Source organism: Equus przewalskii, chromosome 7 (assembly GCF_037783145.1).
Source record: "Equus przewalskii isolate Varuska chromosome 7, EquPr2, whole genome shotgun sequence".
In the NCBI taxonomy this organism is placed as follows: Eukaryota; Metazoa; Chordata; class Mammalia; order Perissodactyla; family Equidae; genus Equus; species Equus przewalskii.
This window is the reverse complement of record NC_091837.1, coordinates 49774115-49798011: the sequence shown is the minus strand read 5'-3', so window position 1 is coordinate 49798011 and position 23897 is coordinate 49774115. Positions and strand designations below refer to the sequence as shown.

The following is a 23897-nucleotide window of genomic DNA, read 5'->3' as shown; positions in this document are numbered from 1 at the left end:
GCAGGTAAATGAGCCTCCTGACAGTGATTTAGGCCAACTTACCCTCCCTGTCAGGGACAGCACTTGGCCTAGGTCTTCCCCAGTTGGAGGGAGAGGAAGCAACCCCTTTTTGAGGATCACACCTGGGAGATAAAAAGGACAGAAGAGGAGCTACTGCAGGCCCAGCTTCTGCTTCCAAACTCACCAAGCTAAAAAATGGCCACTTACGCTAACGGAGTTTCAGGGCCAGGGATGGAGAGTTACCCCCAAACATAAGCATTTAAATAGTCCTCAATATTTTGACATTTCCTCCCCACTCCCTTCTCTTCCCATCTCCTTTCCCCCTCCCCTCCCTCTTCCCTGCTCCCGCTCTTTTAATAAAAGAGAGGCTTCAAAGACAGAAATGCCCAGGGCCTCCTGGCCAAGCTGAGTGCCCTCAGCAGCCTGGGAGCAAGGATGAATCATGAAAGTGTGGCGTTTTTCCAAAGTTGTGCGTTAACCAGGACCATGTGGTGGGACATCCAAGGACGCCTGGGAGAGTGAATAAAATGACTGCCTTGGGAGCCCAGAGGGAGATGAGAGACCGGGAGAGCAACAAGACCAGCCCTCTCTTTGAGATCTAAGAATAAAGTTAGCAGGTGTGAGAACTAGAAAGAATGAAGGGGAGGGGAGAAACTAGCTTTACTGAGCATCAGCTAAGTGTGTTGCTAGGTGCTCTCAGTCCCAGGATTGTAACCCACATTACCATCCTGAAAAGTCGGTGTTGTTATTCCTCTTCCACAGGTAAAGAGTATGAGGCTTTGAAATATAAAGTAATTTGCCTGAAGTCACACAGCTAGCAAGTGGCAGGGCCAATATTTAAACCCATATCTCTCTGGTTCCAAAGCCTGTATTTTATTTGATCATAATAGCAGGGACATGAGAAAACTAGAAAAGAGAAAGTTGCAGAGAAAGGGGGATTATAATGTTTAAGCTTTCAGAGCTGGAGCAGTTTCAACTTAAGGGTGTGGCCATGGGAGTAGGGTGCTGAAGTGGCATGGAGGTCAAGATCCCTGGGGGAGAGAATACGGGGCTCATGTTGAATGGAGCATCAGTGTGGACAGTGAACTTGTCTAGGAGGCTTGTCTGAATAGAGGTAGAGTAAGCATGTTAGGTAGAAACCCCAAACAGATGTTGGGGGGAGAATTAGAGATCGGTAGGCATGGAATGATGGGCACAAAACCATTACAGCTTGGTCACGTGCTAGCCATGCAAATAATGTAAATGACCAATCCTAAGGTAACTGTGGAATTCTGAGTTCTTATTCTTTTCATGTTTTCCTTTTTTAGGGTGGGGAGGTCTTCACAGGGGGAAAGTTCTTGTCCAAATATCTAAAGAGAGGAATGTTTCTGAAACCTTGGGATATGTCTAAGCATGTCCATCTGTGAGTGCTTCTATCAGGGACTAAGTTGTCTGGGGCAGCATGGTTAGCAATTATAGACAGGCGAGAGTGTGTCCAGAAGTGGTTCTTCAAAATGCTCATGAGAAGGCAAAAAAGAGAGACAATAATAAACACAGTTGTTTAAGAGTGCATGGTGGCGTGGGAGAAGGTACACTTCAGTCCTGGCCAAGCGGACCAGAGCCTGGGGCCTGGGGCAGATCTGGGGAACCCTGGGTAGCATCGGGACTCCAGTTTGATGGCTGTGTGTGTTTGCTCAGGTTACTAAAAACAAAGTACTGCGTTTTTCTGTGCCAAGGATATATTGCACTTTCTCGAGACCACAGGCATCTGCAGATACTTCACTGTAGCAGAACTAAACAGCTTCGAAGGATTATTTAAATTACTTTTCCAGCAAAGGAAAAAAATCGTTTCTAAATTTTTGTAATCTAAGGGGTTTTTTTAAAGGATGACTTTTAAGAATGGAGACAATTCTGCTCTTAATAGGTGGAACCTAGGAGCTTAATCCTTTGGTACTAGTGTAACAAAGTAACCAGTAGTTATGGTTACTGTGTAAATGCATGATTTTAGGCTCTAATGTTAAAAACAAGTCATTATCCCAGGATTTTTATTTAATTGCTTCCAATAGCATTTAAGAGTTACTAGAGAGTTTGTATAGCGGATTGCCGGGTATGGAAATTAGGGACGTCTTTTGCTCCTCTCTCTTCTCCTGGGCATCTTTTGAGCAGTTTGCAGGCAGTGTCTGCAGGCAGGTGGCCCTGGTGAAGGCGGGGGGTAATTCCAGCATTCGGACGGAGTTTGGGGTGCAGCTGGGCTCTGCAGTCAGGCGGACTGGGCTTCAATCTCAGTTCAGGGCCTCTTTTTGACCCAGTGGGAGATGTTGGGCAATTTGCTTTAACTTTCATCTTCAGTTACCTTTTCTGAAAGAAGATAAAAAATATGGGTAAAGGAATTTGAAAATAATTTAGTTTTTCAAAGTATTTTCCTATAGGGGCCGGCCCGGTGGCACAGCGGTTAAGTTTGCACATTCTGCTTCGGTCGCCCAGGGTTCGCCAGTTTGGATCCCGGGTGTGGACCTACGCACCAGTTGTCAAGCCATGCTGTGGCAGGCATCCCAAATATAAAGTAGAGGAAGATGGGCACAGATCTTAGCTCAGGGCTAATCTTCCTCAAAAAAAAAAAAAAAACAGGCAAAGTATTTTCCTACACATTGTCTAATCTGAACCCTTGATCTTTATGTTAGCTTTAGCGTGGATAATCAATAATTAGCACTCCTGGTCTGTCAAATAAACCAGCAGTGATTTGCAGTTCACCATCAGGACTTTTGGCCATGGAAATACTTTTTAAAATCATTATTTACATAGTTTTCTTTTAAAATTAATCCCTGTAAGAGGGATAATATGGGACCTAGCCCAAATCTATTGAACACTTGATAAAATGCTATATTTGATGTGTATAATAGATCCACATTCCTGGAGTGAGAAATATCAAAAATGCATATAGGCTATTTCCACCCACTATGGCATGTAAACAGTAACCGAAATAAGTGAATATTTGCAGCTGCATCGTGTTACCTTTTAACATTGCTCTGCAAATAGCTATTCATTTTTCAACAGGTACAGTGGTGCCAGATTAGCAGAAAAAAGGCCTGATTGAGTTCACGTTTTCTAAGAGAAGCTCTGATAAAGCAAAACAACTGTACATTTTAAAGTATTGCTTGATTGGCTACTTTTCTAAATAGGGCAATACGAGTAACAATGTCATTTAGGATGCTTTGGGCTGCAAATAATAGACTAAAAAATGGTCTAATACATTTCCAATAAATAAGAAAAATGTGCTGTCACTTAAAAAGTACAGAGGTTGCATCGTTCCAGGGTTTGCTAATTTAGCAGCTCAAGAACAAAAGTTTTGCCTCCTTTCAGTTCTGCCTTCTCAGATTGGTCCCCTCGTGGTCACAAGATGGCTGCCACTGATCTGGTTATCATATACAGTATGACTACATTATGTAGGAAAAGGGGCTGTTTCTTCCCATGCAACTCTGTATCAGCAGGAGCACATAACAATCTTCCAGTAAACTTCCCATCTCTCACTGGCCAGAATTGCCTTATGTACCCATTTCTGAACTTGCAAGGGAATGGAATCACCCCGCTGGGTGATTCAAATTAATTAACATATCCATCACCTCACATAGTTATTTATGTTTTGGTGTGTATGTGAGAACATTTAAGTTCTACTCTCAGCAAATTTCAATTATACAATACAGTGTTATCCACTATAGTCACCACGTTATACCTTCAATCCTCACACCTTATCCATCTTATAGCTGAAAGTTTATACCCTTTCACCAACCTCTCTCTCTTTCTCCCATCCCCTAGCTCCTGGCAACCACTTTTCTACTCTCTGTTTCTTTGACTTTTTTTTAGATTTCACATATAGGTGATATCATGCAGCATTTGTCTTAAAATCAACTCAGTTGTCTTGATAGTGGCCTAATTTCATTTCCAAAGCTGTAACTACAGCTCAGACTCTATTCTGCTCTCAGTTCTCTCTTCCTGACTCAGGACACCTCCAACCGGATGTTCTCTGAGCATTAAAGATCAAATGTTGGAAACTCCCTGAGGGCAGGGACCATGCTCAGCGCTGTAGCTTCTGTGAGGTACTTAGTGGGCACTTCACAGATGCTTGTTGAATGGATGGCTGAAGGAATGGAGGAAACAACCAGCTCATTACTGCACCTTCCTTCCTAAACCAGGACAGCTTAGTGCTCAAGAAGAAGGGCTCTGGGGTCATATTGCCGAGTTCAAAACCTGGCTCCACCACTTACACCTGTACCCCTTTGCGCCAGTTACTAAATTTTATCAAGCTTCTGTAAAATGTGGAAGGTAATAATGCCTCATAGAGGTTTTGTAAGGGTTAAACAAGATCATTCTTAGAAAGTGCTTAACAGAATGCCTGGCATAGAGTAAGTTCTCAGTATTCTTATTAATCCTCCACTCTTTACGATGTCCTCTTGTGGCCAATTGGCTGGCCCTGGGGCCAAGACACAAACTCTGAGCCCCACCTCTGAGTCCTGTCTCTCTCTTGGCATCCTGTCCTCTCCCAGCTCTAATCCCACAGCCACAGGTCTAGTCAGAGCCTTTCATTGTGACAGAGCCTCCTGCAGACATGCCTCCCTTCCAAGCCTTCCTGGCCCATCTCCCCAGCAGCTGGGCCCAGGGAGGGAACCCTGGAGCAGACGCCCAAGAGTATTTACCCGGCTCTGCCGATTGTTTGCAGTTAGATCAGTGGTTTTCTGCCTGCTTTTTCTGGATGTCCAGGGTCCAGAGGCCATGCTTATGTTGAGACAGGAGGAGGAAGAAGGAAGCCAGGCCACACAGACCCCTTCCTTACTTCAGCCAGACTGTTCCATACTTTATATATCAGAGCTTCATGTTAGACTCTTTTGAAAAAGGAGCTCCGCTTCTTGTAGAAAGTCTGAAAAGAGACGGACTGGATGATGTCCCCAGAGGGCTGTCAGAAACCTCTCAGAACCTCTCCTGGCTCTGCGCATTGTTTCCCACCTCATGCAAACTCCCAGGAGCTTGAAGTCCCTCCCCAGTCGGTTCCTCCTCTGCTGCGTGCGCTTCCTTCACCACCCAGCTCGTCAGGAGAACGGTTCCCAGGCCCCTGAAAACATCTTCTACCTTGTTTCTAATGTCATCTGCCCCCTGGGCAATTGTCACGCTCAATGCTGCACCAACTCGTCTGCACTTGGCCCGCAGAACCAACGTCTCAGCCACTCTTTATTGCTAATCCCATATTTATTGATAAGCTTCAATATGTTCAAACTCTGTTTTCTACAGAATACAGTTACTTTTGAGCTAATCTGTAAGCCAGAAGTTCTCAGAGTGTGTTCCAGGGTCCCCTGGGGCTCCTCAAAAAACCATCCAGTGGGCGTCTGCAAGTCAAAACTATTTTCACAATAATACCAGGTATTATTTGCCTCTTTCATTCTCATTCTCTCACAATTGTGAGAGTGGAGTTTTCTAGAAGCCACTTGACATGGGATATCGCAATAGAATGAAAGCAGAAGCTGATAGGAGAATCCAGCTGTCTTCTATTAAATCAGACATTAAAGAGATTTGCAAAAACATAAAAATAATATATTTCTCACTAAATTTTTTGTTTCTAAAAACATAGCTATTTTCATAAAAATATATCATGTATGCTAACATAATCAGTTTGTTACTGTTATTTTTAAGTGAGTTTAAAAATAAATATTAGAATGTTTACTCAGTTTAAATTTCTCAGGGGCCAGCCCCCGTGACACAGTGGTAGAGTTTGGCACACTCCACTTGGGCGGCCCAGGGTTTGGGGGTTCGGATCCTGGGTGCGGACCTGCACCACTCGAAGGCCATGCTGTAGGGGCATCCCACATATCAAGTCAAGGATGATTGGCACACACGTTAGCTCAGGGCTGATCTTCCTCAGCAAAAAACAAAACAAAACAAACAAACAAAAAAATTTCTTAGATGATAAATATTGATAGATAGAACCCATATAGACAAAAGCTTTTGGGAATCTTCAATAACTTTTAAGAATGTAAAGCCATCCCCATACTAAAAAGTTTGAGAACTGATACTCTACACTATGTTGTTTTAGTATCTCCCTGACGGTATACTACATTCCACAGTGGAATCTAGAATGTTCCACGCAAGAGGAGCTCCGTGATGCCTGCTGACCACTGACTTGAGCCAGAAATGCCCCCAAAGATCTTGGAAAATCTATTGGGTCAAAACTGTGCTAGTTTTATTTGCCTATTTAATATTTTTATAACATACATTTATTGAAATATAACACCTCTTAAGTTTTAACCACAGTTAATCAAATTTGGTAGATTTAAAAATTATTATCAGGAACAATCTATCTAAGGGATGCTTATTGCTCTCATTTTGCCAATTTTGCTAAAAAAAAATCAGTTGCATCACACAGTAAAATTCAATAAAATATGACACTTTGAATAATAGTGGCAAAATATGTAATTAATTCTCTGACCTGGACTATTAAACTGAATGAAATCCCATTTTTGCCTTCTTGCCATTGTACCCAGACTTTTCTTGATTCGATAATTCCTTATTAGTGTGCATGCCATTTACCAGGCTCTGTGAAAGCTAAAACTGAAGAGAAAATAGAGATTACTGAGTTGAAATCCCTTATTAACACATGAACAGAGGCCGGAGCGTGTCAGCTGTCTTGTTGAAGGTCACTCATTAAATAGCAGAGCAAACATTTCTGGCTGCAGCATTTATTGCACTGCCCTGGTCAAACATTTAATTCTTTGTACAGGTAAAGAATTCCATTGGATAGTAAACTCGGCCTTAAATAAGTTATCGATATGGATACTGGTCTTACCATAGTTGAAAACGTATTTGCTAAAATGTATTGGTTACCAAAAGCATGCCAGTAATCAACGTGAACACAGAACAGATCTTGCAGCTGATGGTAGGGCTGGCTGCACAGGGAAGCCAGGAGTCCCACTAAATGCACCTTTCTCTTTGGCTCCCTAAGGCAGTCCTCCAGCCTAGCATGGAGGGGCAGAATCAGACCACAGTAAGTATAGTCCAGAATATTCAAGAGGTGTCACCCAGAGTCAGTAGCAGGAAACATCTGGAAGGAAGAGGGTTCCTGGTGATTTGAACCAGCCTGCCCCTTCCACAGTCACTTCTTTTCACTCCCAAACTCCAGCTGGGCCACTGCTGCTCCTAAAGGAAGCCATCTTCTCTCCGTTTCCCATGCTTGCGCCTGTGGTTACCCACGCCCGCAACACCTTCACCCACAATCCTCCTTTGCCCAATCTGGTTAACTCCTGCCAATTTCTCAGCATTCGCCTCATATCTCATCTACTCCAGGGAACCTTCCCTCCCCAGCCTCCATCACCACACCCCACCCAGGGCACTGAGTCAGGAGTCCCTCCCAAGCTCTTCCAAACATCATGTGACTAACTGCCTCATTGCACTCCTCATCTTCCTTTTGCACTAACGTGAAAGCTCCTTGAAGGCAGGGACTATGCCCTATTCCTCATGGTATCTCCTGGCCCAGCACAATGCCTCGTGCATAAGCATCTGCTTATAAATAATTGTTGAGTGACTGACTGACTGACTGAGTCCATAAGGACTAACCCTCTAACATAGTGCCATCCAATAGGAACATAACATAAGCCACACATGCAATTTTTAATTTTCCAGTGGCCACATGAAAAAAGGAAAAAGAAACAGATGCAATTAATTTTATTAATACATTTTATTTAACCCACTATATCCAAAATATTCTTTTTCAACATGTACTCAATCTAAAACATTATTAATGAAATGTTTTACTCTTTTTTTTTTTTTTTTGGTCTTAAGTCTTCAAAATCCAGTACTATACATTTTATACTCACAGCACAGTTCCATCTGTGCTAGCCACATTTCAAAGCTGGTGCTATTGTCCTGGAGAACATAGGTAGACGCACTCTAAGAAATTTCTGTCCAGGATCTTGCCAGAACACTGGGCCCATCATCACTCCCACTCCAGTCCCAATACTGCCTCAAAATCCTGGTCTTCCAGACCAGAATGACCTCAAGTTAAGCGAAACCTTGTGGGCCAGCACCAAACCCAAGTGGCATCTGGAAAATACAGAGAGGCCACTGTGTAGAACTTGTCCCTGGAGCTTTGGACGGATGTTAACTTGAGGATGTGAAAGAACAACATGTGGAGGAAACTGGGCGGCTGTCCTGTGCAGAAAGAAAGTAGACACCGAGACTAAGATGACCACACTCTTCCCAGGGACCTTAGGAGCAGATTTGTATTTTGAAAGTCTGAGAAGTCATTTCTTAAAAACTTTTCTTAAACAGAAAGGATGTCTTCAAATTTCCTAAAACAACTGTTCAGAAAATGTCATGTAATCACAATGATAGCTGACATGGCTGACCACTGACCTAACTGTATCTTCGCTGTGCTAAAGATGTAGACGGTGACAGGATCCGATGAAAGAACCTTCTATCAATTTTAATTCAAATTCTCTATGGCCAGAGCCTTTGAATCCCTTTAAGGTAAAGTAGAGTATATCAGATAGCGTCTGTTAGCATAAAATAAAGTTGCATATGGAGCCAAATTACCTATTTTAGATGATTTGGTGGTTGTAGTAGGTATTAGAGTAAATCCTATGCTCTGAATAAAGAAATAGAAGCCCATGTTCACTTTTACTCTCTTATATCTTCATTATGGCTTATTTTTTATTACTATCTATCCACTATTAAACATAGAAATACATAATTTAAAAGTGAAAGTTCTGGGGCCAGCCTGGTGGCGCAGCGGTTAAGTTCGCACGTTCCACTTCAGCGGCTTGGGGTTCGCTGGTTCGGATCCCAGGTGTGGACATGGCACCACTTGTCAAGCCATGCTGTGGCAGGCGTCCCACATAGAAAGTAGAGGAAGATGGGCACAGATGTTAGCTCAGGGCCAGTCTTCCTCAGCAAAAAGAGGAGGATTGGCGACAGACGTTAGCTCAGGGCTAATCTTCCTCAAAAAAAAACAAAAAGTGAAAGTTCCCTATAATGTTAATTGTATATATTCTTTCAGATTTTTCTATGTATGTTTGGCATTTTTTCAAAACTAAGTTCATATAGGAGCCAGCCTGGTAGCATAGTGGTTAAGTTTGCACGCTCTGTTTTGGTGGCCCGGGGTTTGTGGTTTCAGATCCTGGGTGGGGACCTACACACTGCTCATCAAGCCATGCTGTGGTGGGCGTCTCACATACAAAATACTAGAGGAGGATTGGCACAGATGTTAGCTCAGGGCCGATCTTCCTTAAAATATATATATCTATATTAAGCTCATATAATTCACATTTCAATGTTAAGTATATTTATTAAGTATGATACTAAAAGGACCAAAAGGCATGAAGTAAAAGTGAGGCTCTCTTCCTTCCTGTTCCCCAGCCGAAGAGTTCCCCTTTTCAAAGGCAACCACTGTTACCACTTTCTTCTGTACTTTTCTTTAGATAGTCTATGCAAGAAACTTCATATAAATCTTTTTTTCTTTCTTTTTTTTTTGAGGAAGATTAGCCCTGAGCTAACATCTGCTGCCAATCCTCCTCTTTGTTCTGAGGAAGACTGGCCCTGAGCCAACATCCATGTCCATTTTCCTCTACTTTACATGTGGGATGCCTACCACAGCATGGCTTCCCAAGTGGTGCCATGTCTGCACCTGGGACCCCAACCGGGGAACCCCTGGCCGCTGAAGCAGAACATGCGAACTTAACCACTGTGCCACCGGGCCAGCCCACATTTCCAGTATTTTAGGATTGAAAACAATGCCAAAGTAAATGTGTGATCATATCATTTCAGATGTGACTATTTCTACAGGATGACTTTCTAGCATTAGAATCACTAGGTCAAAGAGCGCATGCACTCTTGGGCTGGCCCTGTGGCCAAGTGAATAAGTTCATGTGGTCCACTTCGGTGGCCGAGGGTTTCACCAGTTTGGATCCTAGGCTTGGACATCAAGCTGTGCTGAGGTGGCATCCCACATGCCACAACTAGAAGGACCCACAACTAACAATATACAACTATGTACCAGGGGGCTTTGGGGAGAAAAAGGAAAAATAAAATCTTAAAAAAAAAAAAAAAAAAAAAAGAGTGCATGCACTCTAGATTCTGGCTAGATATTGTCAAATTGTACTCCCTAGAAAGTTTTGCCAATTTACAATTTCACTAGAACAATGCGTCCTCATTAACTGAGAGGTGGAAAAATAGTATCTCATTTAGTTTAATTCGCTTTTCTCTTGTAAGTAGCTTAATGATCTTTTCAGAGGTTTAAGAGCCACTTGCAGTTTCCTTTTCTGGGAATTGCCTGTTGATATCCTTTATCCACTTTTCTGTTGGGTTGTTGTTTGTCTTCTTGTTGATTTGAGGAGCTCATTAAAGAATAGACTTGGTGCTTTTTTTGAGGTTTATCTTTAGTCTGTTGACTTTATTCCTGGTGTTCCTGTCATGCAAAAATTAAATGTTTTATTTTTTAAGTTTTTATGTAGCCAAATTTATAAATCTTTCATTTTATAGCTCCCTAGATGTTTTGTTACATTCATTGATTTATTCATTCAACAACTATTTACTGAGAGTGTACTATGGGTCACAAGTTTCTAGGTACTGAGGAGGCAACAGGTGAACAAAACAAACCAAAAGGGCACTCATGGAGCTTCTATCACAGGGAGCAGCCAAATGTATTGCATTCAAATTGTTTTTGTTTATTTAACACATCACAGACATCCTCCTGTGGCAATATATAATTACCTAATTCTTCTTCATGGTTATAATATTTTCAGCATATACAGTCGTCCCTCAGTATCCACGGGGGATTAGTTCAGGACCCCCCACGGATGCCAAAATCTGAGGATGCTCAAGTCCCTCATATAAAAAGGCATATAAACCTACGCACATCCTCCCATATACTTTAAATCATCTCTAGATTACTTATAATACCTAATACAATGTATATGCTGTGTAAATAGTTGTTATACTGTATTGTTGAGGAAATAATGACAAGAAAAATGTCTGTACACGTGCAGTACAAACACCACCATTGTAGGCCTTTCTCACTACAGTTAGTTGAACCCTTGGATGCAGAACCCACCTACAGGGAGGGCCAACTGTACTATCAATGTCACAGCCAGTTCCTTGTTGAGTCCGTATTCTTGTGTGTGTGTGTGTGTGAAGGAGATTGGCCCTGAGCTAACATCTATTGCAAATCTTCCTCTGTTTGCTTGAGGAAGATTGTCCCTGAGCTAACATCTGTGCCAATCTTCCTCTATTTTTTGCATGTGAGATGCTGCCACAGCATGGCTTGATGAGCAGTGTGTAGGTCCACGCCTGGCATCTGAACCTGCAAACCCCAGGCTGCCAAAGTGAAGCACACAAACTTAACCACCAGGTCACTGGGCTGGCCCCTGAGCCCATATTCTTAACCAGAGGTCAGCATATTTTCTCTTGTAGGGACAAATATTTTAAGCTTCATAGGCCATACAGTGTTGTCACAACATTCAACTCTGCTGTTGTAGCATGAAAGCAGTCATACACAATACTTAAAAAATAGCATGACCATATTCCAATAAAACTTTATTTATGAACACTGAAATTTGAATTTCACATAATTCGCACGTCAATAACTATTATATATATATTTTTTTCACAGCCTTTTAAAAGTGTAAAGAAAAATGCTTAGCCCATGGCCATATAAAACAAACATAAAAACATATAGTGGGCTGGCTTTGGCATGCAGGCCATAGTTCAATGACCTCTGCTCTGAACTGTTCGGCTGCATTGCCTCCCAGATGTCCTCTGAGCTATCAGTTTCAGTGGCCTCTTTTAGAATCAGATTAGAAAATCACAGGAACTTTATTGCCAAGGCCAACAACAGTGATAACAATCGTTATAGTATAGTCATGCACCACATAACAACGTTTTGATCAACAACGGACCACATTTACAATGGTGGTCCCATAAGATTAGTACCATATAGCCTAGGTGTGTAGTAGGTGTGGCTATACCATCTAAGTTTGTGTAAGTACTGTAGGGGAGGAAGAAATTTTTCTCTACCCTTCTAGGTTCTTCTGGCTAGTCTAAGAATTCAATCGACATGAGACAGAATCACAGAAGAAAAACAAGCAAAAGTTTAATAATATGTATCCATGGGAGAAACCCAGGAAAACCAAGTAACTCACCAAAATGGCTGAAACCCTCACCTTAAATACCATCTTCAGTATTATGTTAAGCAAAATAAGCCAGATAGAGGGGCTGGCCCCGTGGCCGAGCCGTTAAGTTCGTGCGCTCCGCTGCAGGCGGCCCAGTGTTTCATCAGTTCGAATCCTGGGCGCGGACATGGCACTGCTCGTCAGACCACGCTGAGGCAGCGTCCCACATGCCACAACTAGAAGAACCCACAACGAAGAATACACAACTATGTACTGGGGGGCTTTGGGGAGAAAAAGGAAAAAATAAAATCTTTAAAAAAAAAAAAAAAAAATAAGCCAGATAGAGAAAGACAAACACCATATGATTTCACTCATATGTGGAAGATAAACAAACACGTGGACAGAGAGAACAGATTAGTGGTTACCAGAGAGGAAGGGGGTGGGAGGAGGGTAAAAGGGGCACATAAGTATGGTGACAGATAAAGGCTAGACTGTTGGCGGTGAGCATGATGAAGTCTATACAGAAACTGATATATAACAATGTACACCTGAAATTACACAATGTTATAAACCAAACGACCTCAAAATTATTTTTTAAAAAATACCATCCTCAGCTAAAGACAAAAGAAGATGTTGGGGGTGGGGAGAGTCAGGGACTTCAAAGGGAAGGAAGGGGATTCACAGGTAGGTGAGAGAAGCAAATGTGCGGAAAACAGGTGTTTGGCCACACAGAAACAGAAGAACACGGAGGGGAGCCCAGCAAACAGGCTTCTCTAGGTTCCCCCCTGTCTCCCGCCTAGTTCATGTTATGCTAAGGTGATAGCTCTCTGAGACAGATTTTTTTATCTGAATTCTTTTAAGCAGTTAAGGGTGAGATAACAAGAAAAACTTTGTGAGTCTTTTGTTTCTTAAAAATAACCAGCGTAAAATAATCATCGTGTTAAACAGACACATTTTGGGGTGGCAAATTTTGTCCCCCTTCAGTACACACTATAATGTTCACACAGCAACAACATTGCTTACAACACATTTCTCAGAATGTATCCCCATCGTTCAGGGATACAGGACTGTAATAATAATCATAATAAATCGTAATAAATCCTCAACTGCAGAAAACAAAGGCCAGCCCCCAGCTGCCGCTTGTCCCGCAGTGGTGGTTATCGCAGTGTGTCCTGAAGGATTAAGGGACCTGGTTCACTCCGGAATCACAGTTCATTGAGCCCTCCAGGCTCTGGGCATCTCAGGGCTGCTCCCTTACCAGCAGCAAGCCCTGCCCTCCCCACCCGCCTTTGGCTCATCACTCCGTCCACTAACCTTGATGTGTTTTTCCTCACTGCATTCAGGACCCCTGACATTACATTATATATTCAAGTGTTTCTTGTTTGCCTCACCCACAAGAATGGGAGCAGGAACTTTGCCTGCCCTACCCACTGTTCCCAGAGCCTAGAAATGGGCTTGGCATGTGGTGGGTGCTCAATAGATATTTGTTGACTGAATGAATCAATTCTTTTCACAAGTCACCCACTTGGCATTAGCAGGTGGAGCCTGAACTCTCATAAACGTAGAAAGTCTTACTACAAATAGAACTTACCTGCTTCAGAAAGAATCAATGAGGACTGGGTTACTGTTGGCCAACATCTCTACACAGCTGGATAGATACAGAAGCAGCAAATATGGGGGCAGCTCACATTTTGTTCATTGTCCTAAACTTCCTCCATGATTCAAAGGATATACAAGGCTCCTTCTCACGTCCAGAGTTCTAAGGACCAATGATGAAACAGTCCAGAAATGGCCAAACCAGAGCCTGAGAACAATAGGTGGGACCTAAGTACTTTGTTTTTGACTGTTAAGCTGGAATGAGAAATCTAAACCAATTTCTCTGGCTGGTTCAAAGAGAAATTGGTTTGCTTTTCTCCTTCCAGCTTAACAATCAAAAACAAAGTACTCAGGCACTTACCTATCTATTGTTCTCAGGCTCTGGTTTGGCCATTTCTGGACTATTTCATCATTCCTGAATATTTCTGCATGCTAATAAGGAATGGGAATATGAAATCGTGATGATGGGAAATAACTTCTGGTTTTTGCATGTAATTTCTGAAAAATCTGACTTTTTTCCCAAAATATTTCTCTGCAAAATTTATATTTACAACTAAATTTTAAGAAGAAAATTAAACTTCATAAAGGAAGCAGTACAGAAAACCCTAAGTGAACTTTATCTAAATCAGATTGAACACTCCAGACAACAGTTATTGAAAACATGTAGTGTTTTGTTTTCTCTATAGTCATCTACAAAATAGTTGTCTAATTTAACTAGTTCCAAGGTCACGCACAAAATAAAACAATTACCAAACACCAAATATGCTGCCATTGCCAAGTGTGTAAGACAACATTTTTGGACACTAACCGGGGGGTAAATATGGGTGAGATTCCGGGCAGATACAAAAGGAGTATTTGATGAGGTATTTGCTCAGAGAGTGATTACAACCAAGTGGAAATTGTAGGGCATAAACCCTGCGAAGGGTCTCTTTGGCCTTGTGGTTACATTGTCACAGTGAGCCTTATTTACTTCCATTGTGAAATTGGTCGTGGGGAGGAGGTAGATTATTAATCACTAAAGTACTTTCCAGCTCTAAAACTTTTTGTAAATTTAAATACCCACCTAGCCCATTCAGACCTTTGGATGCTTTTTTTGTGACAGCAAGAAAAAGCCCACACCGTAAAAAATTAACTTCCTTTCTACTATAAGTATTACAAAGATCCAATAAGTCTATTTTGAGCACCGGTGTGCACGGCTAGGTTCCTGGAGATACAATGCGGTAAGACAAATAAGGAGTTTGCTGTCTAGTATATTTCCTACTTCTTTAGTCTTTGTCTTCCATATGTATTCAGTATTTGGTGGAGTAAAAAAAAAAAACCAGGTAAGAACAGATCCTGTGAGAACTATATGGGACACGTAAAATAAGCCTGGCTTTGTTGAAAAGCATTCTTATTTCCTATGCAATTGGCATGTGGTAATTATATTTGCTTTCTAATTCTTAATGAGCACTTCTTAAGTAATTGGCACCCTGTTCATGCTCCCCAGTACTAAGAATTATACTGGATAACCTCCACGGAAGTGATGTGTGTGTAATTTGATGAACTGGAAGGGTAAGGCATGCAGTGTAATTGAAATCAGTTTCCCTGTTGCATTTAATATTGGCATACCAAGAAGGGGAGGAGAAGACATGTGTAATTATGATTAAAGGGGAGCTTCTCAGGCATTTCAAGAGCTCATATACAGTGACCTAGGGAAGAATTGGGTAAAGTCATGCTATTCCCATGGCATGGAGCCCAGAAGTCTGCAATAGAGAAGCAACTGCCAAGGTCAGTTCAGTTAAGTTCAGCAAACCTATTCGAACACCAACTACATGACATGCATGTTGCTAGGTAGGAAAAAAAAATAATAATAAGATGCAGGCTCAGAAGCTCTCTGTAATTTTTCAAAGAGTTTACTATCTGTTTGGGAAGATAGGGCATAAGCACAAATGGTGACAATAGTCTATGATACAAGCAATTTGAATTCCTTGATACAGTTTTAATTTTAGTGTAAATATATTCTCATTAAAGTCAGTTCAGGTCTTTTATAAACAATATCAAGCTACCAAAGTTTGTAAAAGTGACTTTTGGGAAAGCAAAAATACATCATTATTTATTGAAGAACTTTGCTGTTAGTGCTTATCAGGAAGTAAAGTAGAGATGGGTAAATAGGAAAAACTAAAGTGAGCTACAGTGATGGCCTAGAAATAGTAATCTTGATTGACATCTTCCCAAATCCTTAATTTCTTTTAACACAATTCAAACCACAGATACAGCTGTACTTATGGGTGCTCAGAATTAAGAAATGCTAGTGAACTTACCTGAAAGAAATCATCACTTTGAAAAGAAGCAGAAGAACCCAGTTCAAGATGACAGGCTAAGTATTTCTCTCTCCTATTTCCCCAAACCCCATCGAGATAATAAAAAGATATCCTAGAGGCCGGCCCCGTGGCCAAGTGGTTGAGTTCACCCACTCCGCTGCAGCGGCCCAGGGTTTCACCAGTTTGGATCCTGGGTGCAGACGTGGCACCGCTCATTGGGCCATGCTGGGGCTGCGTCCCACATGCCACAACTGGAAGGACCCACAACTAAAAATACACAACTATGTACCGGGGGGCTTTGGGGGAAAAAAGGAAGAATAAAATCTTAAAAAAATGATATCCTAAAAAGAACTAATTCATAACAACCTAACAACAAGATGGTATTAACAGACAAGAAATCTCATCTAAGTTCTGGACGCCAAAAACAGAGGCGTTGCACATGAGAAATGGAAACTGCTAGAGCCCCGATGTAAAGATCATAGACATTGACAGTGATGGTGTACCTGGGAGGAATTTGCAGGAGTGGGGTGGGGAGGGGAATGTTGATGATCTTACATGCCAAAAGCACACAGCAGGGTACCTGAAGGTGCAGGCTAAAGTTTACAGAGCAAGATAGCTTATCAGTGCAATCACTAGAATAACTAAACACAACAACAGAAAGAAAATGGGGGGGGGGGCGGTGGGGAGTGGAGTAAATGCACTAAATTGTTCAACTTTCTTATCGAGGAGTTGATAGATACTATCTAATGTTGAGAAATCAAGAAGTAATTTGGAGTTGCTGGAGTAACCACCAAAAGTAGTAAAAGTAGGCACAATTACAAGTGTTTGTCTACCTCTGAAGTGTGAATGGCCAAGAGTGCAACAGCCAGAGACCGCTTTACTTTTCATTTTATACCTTCCACACTTTGATTTTTCGAAGTGTATTGGACATTTTTATAATGAATAAATAAGAAAATGAATACTTGAACAAATAAATATTCTGAGCTTATAAATAAACAAAAATGAGAGCTTTTATATATTACGTAGAAAAAAAAGCAAGACCCAGAATGCTATAAAATATAACCCTGTTGTATTTTTAGAAATATTTTTGTTGGTATATTAAATATAAGTTTATAAATGCAAAGAAAAGGCTTTAACAGTGGTTTCCTCTGGAGGAACGGAGTTGGGTTGGTGGGGAAGGATGAAAGGAGATTCATCGTTTCCTCTTGGTGTACTTCTGAATTATTGGAAATGGTTACCAGGAGGCTCTCTAACTCTTGAAAGCTGAAAAACAATTCATAAGAACTAATAAATTAAAGAAATCAAGAGAATGGCAAAAATACATAAAAATCTTAATGTAGGTCTACAGTCATATGTATCCATTCATCCTTTTAGCATGTACTGAATCCCCACCGTGGGCTATGCATTCTACTCATCACAGGTCAAAGGGCAACGAATAATACAATCTCTGCCTTCAAGGAATTCATAGTCAAATGGCTAAACAGATAATAAACATACAATTACAATACAGGGTGATAAAGTGATAGTTTTCGGTACAGAATGCTGGAGAAGGGTCTCAAAGGGACGCTTACTCATGAGGTGGGTGGGACGGTGTTGTAAGACCTCCTGAATGTGATGATGTCCAAATGCAGGACAGCTTTATGAGGGTAGGGTGCTATGGAGCGTATACTTCTCTAGATATTTATAAGTGCTTGTATTTGTATGAAATAAAAGCAAGAAGCCATGCTAACAACAAAGTGACACCAAATATTGCCGTGGCTGACACCAGAGCCTCAACCCTTGGCTCTGTTTCAGGAGCTCCAGTAATCAAAAGATAAGTATGCTGAATGAGGCTTTGGGGAGGTCTGAGGAGGAAGGAAGACAACCTTCTCAAGTTTGCAAGTGACCCAAACTGCCTGAGAAATTTGGGGAGCACAATGAAGTATGATCAGCACAGCCTAAAAGATGTACAAATATTTGAATAATGGTTCAGCAGTCTTCCCTTTGAGGAGCCGAGAGCACTTGTGCCAGAAAAGACTCTGCTTTTACAGATGGCCAGCCTGAGGCTAGGATAGCCATTTCCCCAAATAGGGAGCAGACCAGGACTTGCAGAAACAAAACAGATCACGCCATTGCTGGCTTGTCTCTTTGTTCTGGTGTCGAGATCAGGCCCCTCCCTCCACCACTGAAGAGACGGAGAGGAAAGCTAAAAATGGCTCTGTTCAGGGGGTCACAGAATTTGGAGTCAGCTTTGTGCCTCGGGCCGTGGTCGCGCGCCCACTGTGTTCCTCGGGAGACGCCACACGCGGTTGCAGGCGGGCGCGGGCGGGGCGCTCAGCATGGCAAGTCTGCACGTGTATCCAAGTTGCCGCGACTCGGCGATGATTTTCTGGCAGGTTAGTTATGCCCTGCAGGATTTTCGGTTGGTTGTTATGGTCTTTAAAGCCACCATGAAAGTCAATGGGCCTGGAATTCAAACTTCTGAAATATCCTGCTCTGTTGCTGAGATTTCACTGTTCCAACCTGTTTCTTTTTGCAACAGGAGTCAGCATTTAAGACAAGATAAACATGATAAGACAATGGCAGAGGAAATTGTGGGTTTATGTCTCCAGGTGGGCTAATTTCCAAATTGCACTAGAGAAAATTGCTCAGGATAATTTCACACGTTTTCTCCATGGGTCGCAGTGGCAGGATTGTTGCACCTGCAAAATTTAATTACACGTTTATTTTTTTTTTCCACAGCAAAGATATCACTATAATTGGGGGTTGCTTGCCTTAGCCAAACTTGTTTCTTGTAGGGCCCAGGAGAAACAGTTTTATCCTGGGAATGAATAAATGATGACGCAAGGCTATCTGACATAATTACTCTGCAGATTTCAGGTTACTTCATTTTATCTACAACGAAATCACTGGGCAAATAACTGCCGTGAAGAGTTTTGATCTTCACTGTGACTGACTCACGTGTGTCTTCCTTGACTGTGAAATGATGACATTCTCCAAAGTGAAATATAGCACATTAAAATCCTATCTATCTGGTGGGACTGAAGCTAGGGTATTTTCATTGATTTAATATTGATAGTTACTATAACTATCTTACATGGACAAATTCAGTTCATTTCAACAGATATTTATTAATTTATTTATTTATTCATTCATTTTTGAGGAAGGTTAGCCCTGAGCTAACATCTGCTGCCAATCCTCCTCTTTTTTGCTGAGGAAGACTGGCCCTGAGCCAACATCCAAGCCTATCTTCCTCTACTTTATATGTGGGAAGCCTACCACAGAATGGCTTGACAAGCGCTGCCATGTCTGCAACCCGGGATCCAGACCAGTGAACCCCGGGCTGCTGAAGTGGAATGTGCACACTTAACCACTGTGCCACTAGGCCGGCCCCTCAACAGATATTTATGGAGTGCCTTCTGTGCTCACGGCTACATGAGAGGTGCTGTGAGAAATGTGAGAATGCAGAAGGCCTGTCGTCACAGCACTTGCATTCTTGAGAATTATGAATTTTTTAGTGAAAAGACCTCAGTCACAGTGCGTGTTAACTCGGACCCATTTTGCCTGTGAGTCAATCTTCCTTAAATGACTGGAGGCATTTCAGACACTGCGCTTGCCTGAAGGGCAGTGGTGAGGGGTCCCATGACAACATGCACCAAGGGTTAATGTTTAGAACTAATATCTGATATCAACTCATTTGTCAGCTTTTATAAAAGTAGATAGGAGAAAGCATGTTTACTTAAGTTTCCCTCTTATTCGCTTTTCAGTTAATTAGGCAACACGGTTAAAAGCCATTTAATTATTTATTAATTATGATTGATAGAAGATAAGCGAACTTTGAGCTCCAAGAAGGAGGAAATCACAGTGGAATGAGAACTCTGAGACAGAATCAATGAGTGGATGATTGGATCTGGGGCAAAAAGTATGGTCAGCATTTGGGTGTGATGGAGGGGCATGATGAAATTCGGGGGGACTTTTGGCTGTCATAATGACCATGGGGTACCGCTGGTATTCAGTGGGCAGGGGCCAGCGATGGGAGATATACTGTGGTGCTAGGAACACTCTCAAACCACAAAGATTTGTTCTGTGTCGTTTACAAACCAATATATACGTGAAGAATCTCCTTATAATATTCTAAGAATCCAACTTGTTTTACATAGAAACACAATATATATATTCTGCACAATTCTAAATACGCTGAATTTTCCCCAAAAAATGCAACTACCATATACATCAAGAAAAAACTGTGCTTTGTTTTGTGCAGAACTTGCCAGGAGTCATTCACTCTTTGGCAAATGCCACCCTCAGTATCACTGCTCTGGAAACATACACATCAGATCGCATTTTTATTGCTCACATCCATGGTGAGGCCACAGATAGCCAGCTTCTAACCAGCTCCTTACGTCCTCTAGCATAGTCGTGCCCAGGCATTAACATTTTGTTGTTCATATTATTTGAAAATAAATTACTTTCCCTTCATTTCTCTTTTATATTACAAGTAGGTCAATATAATTACTTTTCTAAATTGTGATAAAATACACATAACATATTTACCATCTTAACCACTTTTAAGTGTACGGTTCAGTGGTATTAAGTATATTCACATTGTGCAGCCATCACCGCCATCCATTCATAGAATGCCTTTCATTTTGCACAGCTGAAACTCTGATCCCATTAAACAATAACTCCCCGTTCCCTCCTTCCCCCAACCCCTGGCAACCATCATTCTCCTTTCTGTCTCTATGAATTTGGCGACCTCAGTACTACTCACAATATGATGATTTTTGAGTCTATGTGTAGATAGCTTATATTATCTATGAATTTTATTGCAGGACAGTGAGGAGGAGTTACAAGACGTGTTATAAGAAGGAGGCATTGAGTCTGATAGGGTTAGAATTACTGGCTAACATTACATTTGTATGGTCTGTATCTTCGAAAATCAACCTTTAACTTAGTAATATATTTAAGATAAACTCATTTCCTCCAAACCCAAGCCATTTTGGGGAGGGCCTTTGTTTACTTGAGCTTTTCCAGCATTGTTTCCACTTCTACACTCGTTTGACCTGATCTAAGAAACACGACAATACCCTTGAAATTGAATTTACTGTAGTCAACAAAAGTGGGAGCTCCTCACCTAGACTCTGGTCTACCTTATTAAGTATCTCAGGGTTCACCGCCATGCTGGGCAACTCCTGAAGAAACGATTGTCGGTGGGTTGATTGAAAGACATTTTAAAGAGAAGAAAACGGGAGTGTTTGGCAGCCCCACCCCAAGTGGCTCATGAACATCATTCCACATCCCACTTTGCAGTGCCTGACTCCTGACTCAACCAAGCACCTCGCCTGGTATCGTGACCCCACACGCTAATCAGGTCTAACAGGAGCACCATACGGTGACAGTCATCCTGATGTGACAGCCATTAGCCCTTCTGATAACTCTGGCCCTAATAAAATACCACCCAAAACCAATAAAAAGAACTTGGTGTGATCTGACCCATGCACTGGTTTGTACCACGGCTGTGACTTCACTTTCCTTGAATTACCTAAGGTAATGTTCTCACACCGAGAGAAATCTCATTTGTCATTCTTTAATGGTGTCAGCTAAGAATACAAAACCTTACCACTAGCATGAGGTTCAATTTTTAAAAATGGATACAGAATTAAGTACCATCTACTATTTTGCATTCAGAGTAAACTCTCTGGGTGAGTTAATTTCTTCTTCTTGACTACTATACCAAACACTTCATGCCTTTGTTTAAAGAGGCAGTATGGATCATTATATATATATAGGTACATTTTAGCAAAGCTTTTGCTACCCTGTGATTTTTTTTTAAAAGGAATATCTGTTTGAAATGGGTTACATTATCACGGCCAGTTAATATGCACAATCACCATACATGATTCCAGAATATCTATATATAATACTAACTTTTTTATCCTTGAAGTAGTCACTCAGATGTGGGCATTTAAAAAAAACTACAACATAAAGTATTCTTTATTATTTTTCCTCTTTTTTGTTAAGGCTATAGCAGTTTTCCCAACGTTTAAAGAACTGAAACTCTGTCGTTCATTTAATTACTCCTTCATTCAACATGTATTGTCTTTACTGGCCTAATATGTTCAAGGGACAACACTGGTTCCTGTTATTGCAACAATGAATGACACTCCATCCCTGCCCTCCAACTAGTGAAAGAATTTTGTTCATATTCAGTGATTACTTGGAAATTTACTGTTGAGCTCTTACATTCTGTAAAAGAAAGCTGAGGAATTTCAGATGCAATGGATGTTTACCAGTAAAAATATTTTATGATTAGTAGCAATAGAAGTGAAGAATTTGGAAATTTCATCTGGTGAAAATACCCTTAGAATCATGGAAGTGCCTGGCGCACACTCAGAGAGTAATGGCGTTATACTCAGAGAGTATCTTCACCGAGTAATGGAGTTATACTCAGAAAGCATCTTCACAGAATAATGGAGTTATACTCAGAGGATAACTGAGACATCCGACAGAGTAATGGAGCTATATATGACTGGGCCACCCCCACAGAGGAAGGAAGCTCAGAGTATACTGGGGCATCCCAGTATATAAAGTATATCTCTATATACTTTATATCTCTATAAAGTAATAATGTCAGTGAGTCATATGTTATAATGTTAGTGAGACTGGAGCATACTAGGATAGAATGGAGTTATACTCAGAGTATGACTGGAGCATCCTCAGACAGAATTGAGCTATGCAATTTCCCCTATGAGAAGCCTTTTTCTGAGTTTCCTCATTTCAGTCAACTGAAGCACGTTTTCCCTGTCCCAGAAGTGTGAATCACTGGAATCATAAAATTCTTTCATATTAGAGAAAGAAGGCAACTTAGCTGTTTTCAGAGGAAGGAACTTAAGCCCAGAAAGGCTAGATGATTTGCCTGATGTCAGAGGTCTCATAATAAATTAGGAGAAGCTCTCAAACTAGAGCCCAGTTCCCTGAGGAGGATGTCTTCACTGAATTCCTTTTAATCAATCATGAATTCTAGAAACCATTCCTTGCAATGTTTCTCAGATTTTTACCCTACCTCATCTCCGGTTCTCTTAAGCCTCTTTCTCCTACAAATGTTTCCACGCACTTGTTACAAAATTAATATTCTCCGAACACAGCCTTCTCTGTGTCGCTCCCCATTATGAGATCTACCACAACGTAAGCTAATACTTCCTGAAGAGTAACACAAAGTTCCCCCTCTCCCGCCTCCATGAAGCCCTTCTGGGTTGTTCCAAAGTATATTTAGCTCACTCTCTTTGGAACTTAGTCACTTTACTACCTAGCATGTGAGGACAGCCTGATTGGTATTGTTGGGTAATGATTTTACCAATATAATGTAGGTCTTTTCTCAATATTGTAGTCAAGGATCTTTGGTTGCAGAGAAGTTAAGTTCTTTTTGCATCCAGATTATCTGTTCTTACTCCTGGGCCCTTGGCTACCCAATAATTTTGTTTTGCACATGACTTTGGTTGGCCTTGGTGCCAAAACTACATGATCTTTCAGTTAACTGACTGCCGCTATCTAATTAATTCTGTTTCTCAGACAATATATTACTCGTCATTATCTGGGAGTGAATCACTTTATAAGCTATGTGTCTCTCTGTCTAAAACTAAGTTCTAATCGGTGATTTCAGATCTGAGCCAGGAGAGGGTTAAGATCAAGTTAGAGGAGGTATTTCATAACCAGAGGTGAGTTGGGAATTGTCTGTTCTTTGCAAAGAATCTGTGCCCCTACTTCCCCCTCAACAATTAATGTAACAGTCGAGTTGTCATTGCCGTGAGAGTCAAGGCAACGTGCCCCCCTCCTCCCTGATTTGAGTCCCGAATGCCTTGCCAGAAGAATCTGACAGGCTGAATGGGAGAGAAGAATG

The 23897-nt window shown here is 41.4% G+C and overlaps 1 protein-coding gene and 1 long non-coding RNA gene across 2 annotated transcripts in view; one reads left to right on the top strand and one right to left on the bottom strand.

Moving 5' to 3' along the window:
• The window catches only part of KCTD1 (potassium channel tetramerization domain containing 1), a 190345-nt gene that overhangs the window by 56853 nt on the left and 109595 nt on the right, over positions 1 to 23897 (top strand). The gene's annotated exons all lie outside the window — the stretch shown is intronic.
• LOC139084525 (uncharacterized) lies at positions 17069 to 17718 on the bottom strand. The gene is made up of 2 exons (XR_011541968.1): positions 17593 to 17718; positions 17069 to 17284 (listed from the first exon to the last, which is right to left on the bottom strand). It is a non-coding gene; the product is annotated as an uncharacterized lncRNA (long non-coding RNA).